Source organism: Helianthus annuus, chromosome 9 (genome assembly GCF_002127325.2).
Source record: "Helianthus annuus cultivar XRQ/B chromosome 9, HanXRQr2.0-SUNRISE, whole genome shotgun sequence".
Lineage (NCBI taxonomy): Eukaryota > Viridiplantae > Streptophyta > Magnoliopsida > Asterales > Asteraceae > Helianthus > Helianthus annuus.
Genome location: NC_035441.2, coordinates 115,283,896 through 115,291,706, shown reverse-complemented (window position 1 = coordinate 115,291,706; position 7,811 = coordinate 115,283,896).

The following is a 7,811-nucleotide window of genomic DNA, read 5'->3' as shown; positions in this document are numbered from 1 at the left end:
TAATTTGGAACCTGCTATCCCAGATCCTATTGTCAACCCCCGACCCCTACAAGGAGAGCTGGAAGAATGGTGGACAACTGACTGGCAATTTCAGAACCTCTTGAATAACCCTAACACCTATTTCCCCCAGTTTGACCCTGAGCCTGCACCAAACCCACCTATGAGCACAGAAAACTTGGCTGAACTCCGCCACTATGGTGAGGAACTGGTGAATGCAGGAAATCGAATCCGAGAAGTGGGGGAACAGATCTCATGGAAATACGACGAGAGGGAGCGTCGTTTTTGAAATGCCAGCTGACGATGGTTGTGTGGTTGTGTGTTTAATAATAATAATAAAATAATAATAAATAATAAAAAATATAATAATGTAAAATAACTTAAAATAAAACTTTTGTAAGATAACTGGTGTGTACGGATGCATACTTAAATATATAAAATATGAAAGTCGCAAAGTCGACAATTTTGGCTATACGTGTTGACGTGATTTTGTGCGATTACTTTATTGCGTTTGGTTGTTATTTAATTGTGCCAATAACTTGTATATATTGCTAATTATCAGATGGAACACGCTGTTAATGAACCAGTTAATGAAGTTAATCAATCGGAACACAATAATGAGGATCACTTTCTAAATCGGCAAGATATAGAAAACATCGTCGCTCAGGGAATAGCCAATGCTATCCCGGCAATCGTCGCTGCTGTTAAAAGTCCTGTTGAGCCTTCGCAAGCCAACCCCAGTAAACGCACGTGCGACGATAATTTTAGTAACAGTGTAAATGGAGGCGACAACAATGATAATAATGTGATTCAAGCCCCAATACTCAAGAAGATGAAAGTTGCAACACCTGGTTGCACTTATAAAGAATTTCTTGCCTGTAAACCTAGTGAATTTGCAGGCAATGAAGGGGCAACTGCTGCACTGCGTTGGTTGGAAAAGACCGAGGCAGTAATTAAAATAAGTAAATGTGTCGAGCAGGATAAGGTCATGTACGCTTCTCACCTTTTCAAGGAAGAGGCATTGGAATGGTGGAATACGGTGTTGCAAGCCAAGGGAAGTGACATGGCATATGCCATGAGTTGGGAAGAATTTAAACGTCTAATGGAAAGGAAATTCTACCCTGAATATGAAAAGGAGCAAATGGCAAATAAGTTCCCGAGCCACCGAATGGTGGATGTCGATTGTTGAGGGTATACTTCGGAATTCTTCGAATATGCCAGAATTGTACCAACCCTGGCCTCGCCAGAACCGGTACTTATTTCTCGCTATATTTGGGGTTTAATTAGCGAGATTCGGGATATCGTCAAAGCTGCAAGGCCCCGTACAATTGACGATGCACTGGAATTAGCCAACACTCTGACTGGCGGGCTGGTGCGTACGCGAGAAGAAAACAGGAAAAAGGAGTTAGCCCAAAAGATTACCCAAGGATTTCGTATGGGTAATAATAGCAACTTCAAGAAAAAGGGAACTGGGTCCTCTTCCACCCCGCCATTTTGCGGAAATTGCAAAAAGAAACATTTTGGAAAATGTAGAGAAAATTGTAATTTCTGCAAAATTTCGAGCCATCGGGAGGAGGAATGCAAGAAGAAATTAAAGGTCTGCTACAACTGTGGGGAAGCTGGGAATTTCAGACCAGAATGCCCTAAATTGATCAAGCCAGTGGATAATAAGGCCAAACCTGCTGAAGGAACTAATAAGAATAACGCAAGAGCCTTTCAGCTAACAACCCAAGAAGCCGATCTGATTCTGGATGTAATAGCGGGTACGTTCTTAGTTCACAACGTTTATGAGAAAGTATTATTTGACTCTGGTGCAAACCAAAGTTTTATAAATACTTTGTTCTGTCAAGCTCTTAATCTACCTTTAACCAGACTTAAGCAAATTTATTCGGTAGAAACGACAGATGGGAATTCTGTTAACAAAGATACGGTTTTGCAAAAAGGAAATATAAAACTTTCAGGTCATAAATTTTCTGCAAACCTGTTACCTATGAATTTAGTTGGATTAGATGTCGTATTAGGAATGGACTGGTTAGTAACAAACCATGCTCGAATCCTCTGTGATAAGAATTCCATAGAAATTCATGCGCCATCAGGAGAAATAATCATGGTTGCAGGAGATAAGCCACGTAAGCCAATGAAGTTCATTTCTATAATGAAAGTTGCTAGTTATGAACGAAAACAAGGAATAGTGTATATGATTTCGGTAATCATTAGCACTAAGGGTATGGAACTTAAGGAAATTCCTGTAGTATCAGAATACCCGGATGTATTTCCGGAAGAGTTACCAGGATTACCTCCGGATAGGGAAGTAGAATTTAGAATTCATCTAATTCCTGGAACTACACCCATAGCCAAGGCACCCTACCGGTTAGCACCTACTGAGATGTTAGAACTGAAAAAGCAGCTAGATGAATTGCTAAGTAAAGGATTCATACAACCTAGTTCGTCCCTTGGGGAGCTCCAGTGTTGTTTGTAAAGAAGAAAGATGGTTCAATGTGAATGTGTATTGATTACAGGGAATTGAATAAGGTTATACTTAAGAATCGATACCCATTACCTAGGATTAATGATCTCTTTGATCAATCCAGGGAGCTAGATATTTTTCTAAGATAGATTTGCGCTCCGGATATCATCAGTTGAAGGTACAAGAAGAATACATACCTAAAACCGCTTTCAGAACTAGGTATGGCCACTACGAGTTTACAGTTATGCCATTTGGACTAACAAATGCTCCTGCAGCATTTATGGATATGATGAATAGGATCTGTAAACCGTATTTGGATAAATTCGTAATTGTCTTCATCGACGATATACTTATTTATTTCAAAAGTCAGGACGAGCATTGTGAGCATTTACATGCACTCTTAACCCTGCTAAGAAAGGAAAAGCTTTACGCCAAATTCTCAAAGTGTGAATTTTGGCTGCAGGGGGTACAATTTTTAGGACACATGGTGAATCACGAAGGTATTCACGTAGACCCCTCCAAAATAGAAGCAATCACCAAATGGAAGGTCCCGCAATCAGCTATGGAAGTTAGAAGTTTTCTAGGTTTAGCTGGATACTATAGACGATTCATTAAGGATTTTTCTAAGATAAAGGTGCCATTAACTAAGCTAACCTGTAAAACAGTTAAGTTTGAATGGGGACCCAAGCAAGAAGAGGCATTTAAGATTTTAAAGCAAAGATTAACAAATGCCCCAATTCTAGCATTACCCGAAGGAACAGAAGATTTTGAAGTTTATTGTGATGCTTCTAAGCTAGGATTAGGACGTGTACTAATGCAACGCAAAAAAGGTAATTGCGTATGCTTCAAGGCAATTGAAAAAGGACGAGGAAAACTATACGACTCATGACTTAGAATTAGGAGCGATTATTTTTGCCCTTAAAATTTGGAGACATTATCTGTATGGAAGTAAGTTTACTGTCTATACGGATCATAAGAGTTTAAGATATATATTTTGGCAAAAAGAATTAAACATGAGACAACGAAGATGGATGGAAATATTAAGTGACTACGACTGTGATATTTAGTATCACGAAGGAAAAGCAAATGTAGTTGCAGATGCTCTAAGTCATAAGTATCATGAAAAGTAAAAGCGAGTTTGTGCTCTTAGATTAAATCTACAATTGGATTTAATGGAACAACTGAAGAATGTTCAAGCAACAACAATGAAGGATAATGCTGAAGGAATGAAAGGGAGAATAAGCGAATTAGAGCAAGGGAATGATGGAATTTGGAAATTTCACAAGAAAAGAATTTGGGTACCTAAGCAAGGAAACTTAAGAAATAAAATTTTTAGAGGAAGCCCATAAATCTAGGTATACCATACACCCTGGAAATAATAAGATGTACCAAGATTTAAGAAATAACTTCTGGTGGATAGGAATGAAAAAGGACATAGCTAGATATGTATCTAAGTATCTAACTTGTTCGCAAGTAAGGGCAGAGCACCAGAAACTTTCAGGGTTACTCCAACAATTGGAATGGAAATGGGAGTTAATAACAATGGACTTTGTTACTAAATTGCCCAAAACCAGAAAAGGTAACGACGCAATTTGGGTAATTGTAGATCGATTAACCAAAACAGCTCATTTTCTACCCATGAAGGAAACCTTTAGCATGGAGATATTAGCAAAGTTATACGTAGATAAGGTAGTATCCCTACATGGAGTCCCACTCTCCATTGTATCAGACAGGGATAGTCGTTTCACTTCACATTTTTGGACAAGTTTCCAAGAAGCAATGGGGACCCGATTAAACTTGAGTACTGCATACCATCCCCAAACAGACGGACAAAGTGAAAGGACGATCCAAACCCTGGAAGACATGCTCAGGGCATGTGTAATAGATTTTGGTGGAAACTGGGATGACCACCTACCCTTAATTGAATTCTCCTATAACAATAGTTATCATGCAAGCATTGAAGCTGCCCCATTCGAAGCACTGTATGGACGAAAGTGTAGAACTCCAGTTTGCTGGGCAGAAATAGGAGAAAGCCAATTATCAGGTCCCGATATTGTGCAGGAAACCACCGACAAAATAACTCAAATCAAAGACAGACGGAAGACGGCTCGAGATCGTCAGAAAAGTTATGTAGACAATCGACACAAGCCACTGGAATTTCAAATTGGAGACAAGGTACTCTTGAAAGTTTCTCCTTGGAAAGGAGTAGTCCGATTTGGTAAGAAAGGAAAGCTAAGTCCAGTGTACATAGGACCATTCCCAGTAATCCAACGCATAGGACCGGTTGCCTATCGCTTACAACTACCAGAAGAATTAGCCGGAGTACATGACTTATTTCATGTATCTAACCTCAAGAAATGCCTATCTGACGAATCACCGGTAGTACCTCTTCAAGACATAGAGGTAAATGAAAAGCTAAAATTTGTTGAAAAACCACTCCAAATAGAAGACAGAAAGGTCAAGTTTCTCAAGCATACAAGACTAGTACTAGTCAAGGTCAAGTGGGATTCAAAGAGAGGACCGGAGTACACTTAGGAACTAGAATCAGAGATGAAGCGAAAGTATCCCTATTTGTTCCAGTAAATCTCGAGGACGAGATTTTAAATAAGGTGGGGAGGATGTAACAACTTTCGCCAAAATCATTATCTCCTATTTTATTAATGTCCATTAGGAAACCCTAATTGAGACCCCCAGGTAGTATAGCATGACCCATAAAATTTTCAGAACAATTGGAACTAGGATCAAGGCCCCTAAAACTCAGTGGGGGTATCCCCTAATTGATAGTTATCTTCACAATTTGTTGTACAAAACGAATTTCGTCGAAATTTTGACTCACCCAGGCTATGTAGACACGAGGCTACCCTACCCTAGAAGGGTAGCCGTCGCGCCACGTGACAGGGACCATTTTCCAGCATATAAATCAGGGGTCTGGCACTTGCATGAGGGTCTTGTTACGGCGGAAAAATTCATTACGTGCATTTAGTTATACACTGTTTAGTTCAAAACTATCAAAATCCCGACTCTCTGCTGCGACAACAGGGTAATAACTCGATCACTGCTACGATACAATGTCCGATCGATTGAAACCGATCCGATGGATGTTTAAGTGTTGCATGAATACGGCTTTGTCATTCGTCGTGAGGGTTTTGATTTCGTGAGTCTATCGTAAATGTTGTATTAAGTTACTGACCTAGTTTCGTGTGCATTGTTATTTACCTAGGTTACAAGAATAAATCAGTAGGCAAGGTTCTGTCCAGTTAAACTTGCAATGTGAGTCATTCTCTTTTTACCAAATTGTTTGCAAAACCCTAAATGTTTTCCAATTATACTTTGCAGTGATTAAGTTTTTGCTAATCTTTAATTACTGGCAGTATGTGGGGGTTTTGTGCACATTACTACTAACGATTTATCACTTTAGGTGGGCAAGCCTAATTAGTGATATGTCCACGGTCATAGATTCGGTCGAGTGACAGCTGAACCAGTTAATTATATGATAGGGGCAAATATAAAAACTCTTAATGCTGTAAATTTATAACAATGTGTCTTTTGTGCAAACTGAATGACTCGCCAGTATTTCCCCGCTGATAAAATCTTTTTAAACATGTTTCAGGTGACTTACTATGAATCAAGGAAAAAGTGCTAGGTAGCAGTAAAAAGCTTGAAGAGGTGGCTCAATAAAATAAATAAACATATTTTGTAAAACAAGGGATTTCCTCGTAAATTTCCCTTTATTGTAAATCATGGGGTTTGTCCCAAATTGTAAAATAAAATAATTGGGCATTTTAGTTTAAAAGATCCTGTCAAATATTTCCGCAGCCAAATTAAATAATCAATACCACGGGTTTCTGTCCCGCGGTCTCTGGACCGGGTCACACCGGGCCGGGGGCCGTGACAATCTTAAACCCAACAACTGATGCTAAAGCGCTGCCTTATTAAGGCTATGCTTTGTAAACTAAGCTGGGGTTCTGTCTCGTGACGTATTGATAAAGTTGAATTGGGTTATTATACTAACACGCATGCATTGTATATTTTTAATAGGAACTCAAGAAAATTATCAGAAAATATTTCCAGGAAGCATATAGAAAAACCTAAGTATACAAAGTGAGTCATTCTCTTTTTCTCATAGTCAGTGAGTCATTCTCTATTTTTTTATCAAATTGTTTTACAAAATTTTAAATGTTATACTTACAGGGATTAAGTTCTTGTATTCTATAATTTCTGTCAGTATTATAGGGTTTGTATACAGTACTTGATAATCTTCACAATTGGACAATGGGTTAGCCAATGTGTGATATGACCATAGTCACAGATCCGTCGAGTGACAAATACTTGGAGTTTTGTTAGATAAAAACATTGTAATTACCCTTAATACTGTGAAGTTATAACAATGTGTCTTTTATAAAAATAGAACAAACTCGCCAGTATTTCTTGCTGTTAAAATATTTTTAAAACGCGTTTAAAACGCGTTTCAGGTAACTTGATGTGAAGCTATTAGAAGCCAGCTATGGAGCACTGAAGGATTAAATAAAGTGGCTATAAGTTACCTAAATAAAAGAAGAAATATATTTTCAGCAAATTAGGGTTTATCCCTATAAGTATATTATCAATGGAATATGGGTTTTAGCCCATTTGTTTAATATAAAAGTTTGGTGTTTTGCAAACTCTGAAATTGTTTCCTAACTACGATCCTGATGATTTAATTCCGCTACAAATTTAATAAACACCGATACCACTAGTTCGTGCTCGCGGCGCCCGCTCCCAGGGTGGGGTCAGGGGTTGCGACAATATATTTTTGGATAATAAAAATATATTGCTTACACTGAACAGAACAATCATGTGGGACACTATGTCATACACGAGGCTAGGCCCCAGAGATATACAAATAAGGATACAAATGCATGTAGACACGTTACACATATAATCATAAGGAATAATCAACCACTAATGCGTTTAAACAAACACGGGTTTTCAAACAAACAAAACAAGGTCAAAGTATTAACAAGGTTTACTGTGAAAGACGTGTACATGATCAAACAATTAGACCTAAGTGCCTTAACGAAATTAGGACATTTATAGGGTCGGGTACAAAACAGGAAAACAATGGATTGCTAGCAAATTTGCACGGACGCAAACTATGAGTTCATGTCCCTTCTTTTAAATATATTTCGTTTTCAAAATTATGGGGGATACATGTTACACAATGGTATGATAGTTAGAGAATGAAATCACTTAGATCATGTGCGCATAAGTAGAAAATCTTGAGTAGCCATTAGCCACGTTACAGACCAAGGAACAAAAGGGATAGATCTTTTGAGTGTGGGCGAGTTCCACTCCTGGTCTATGAGAC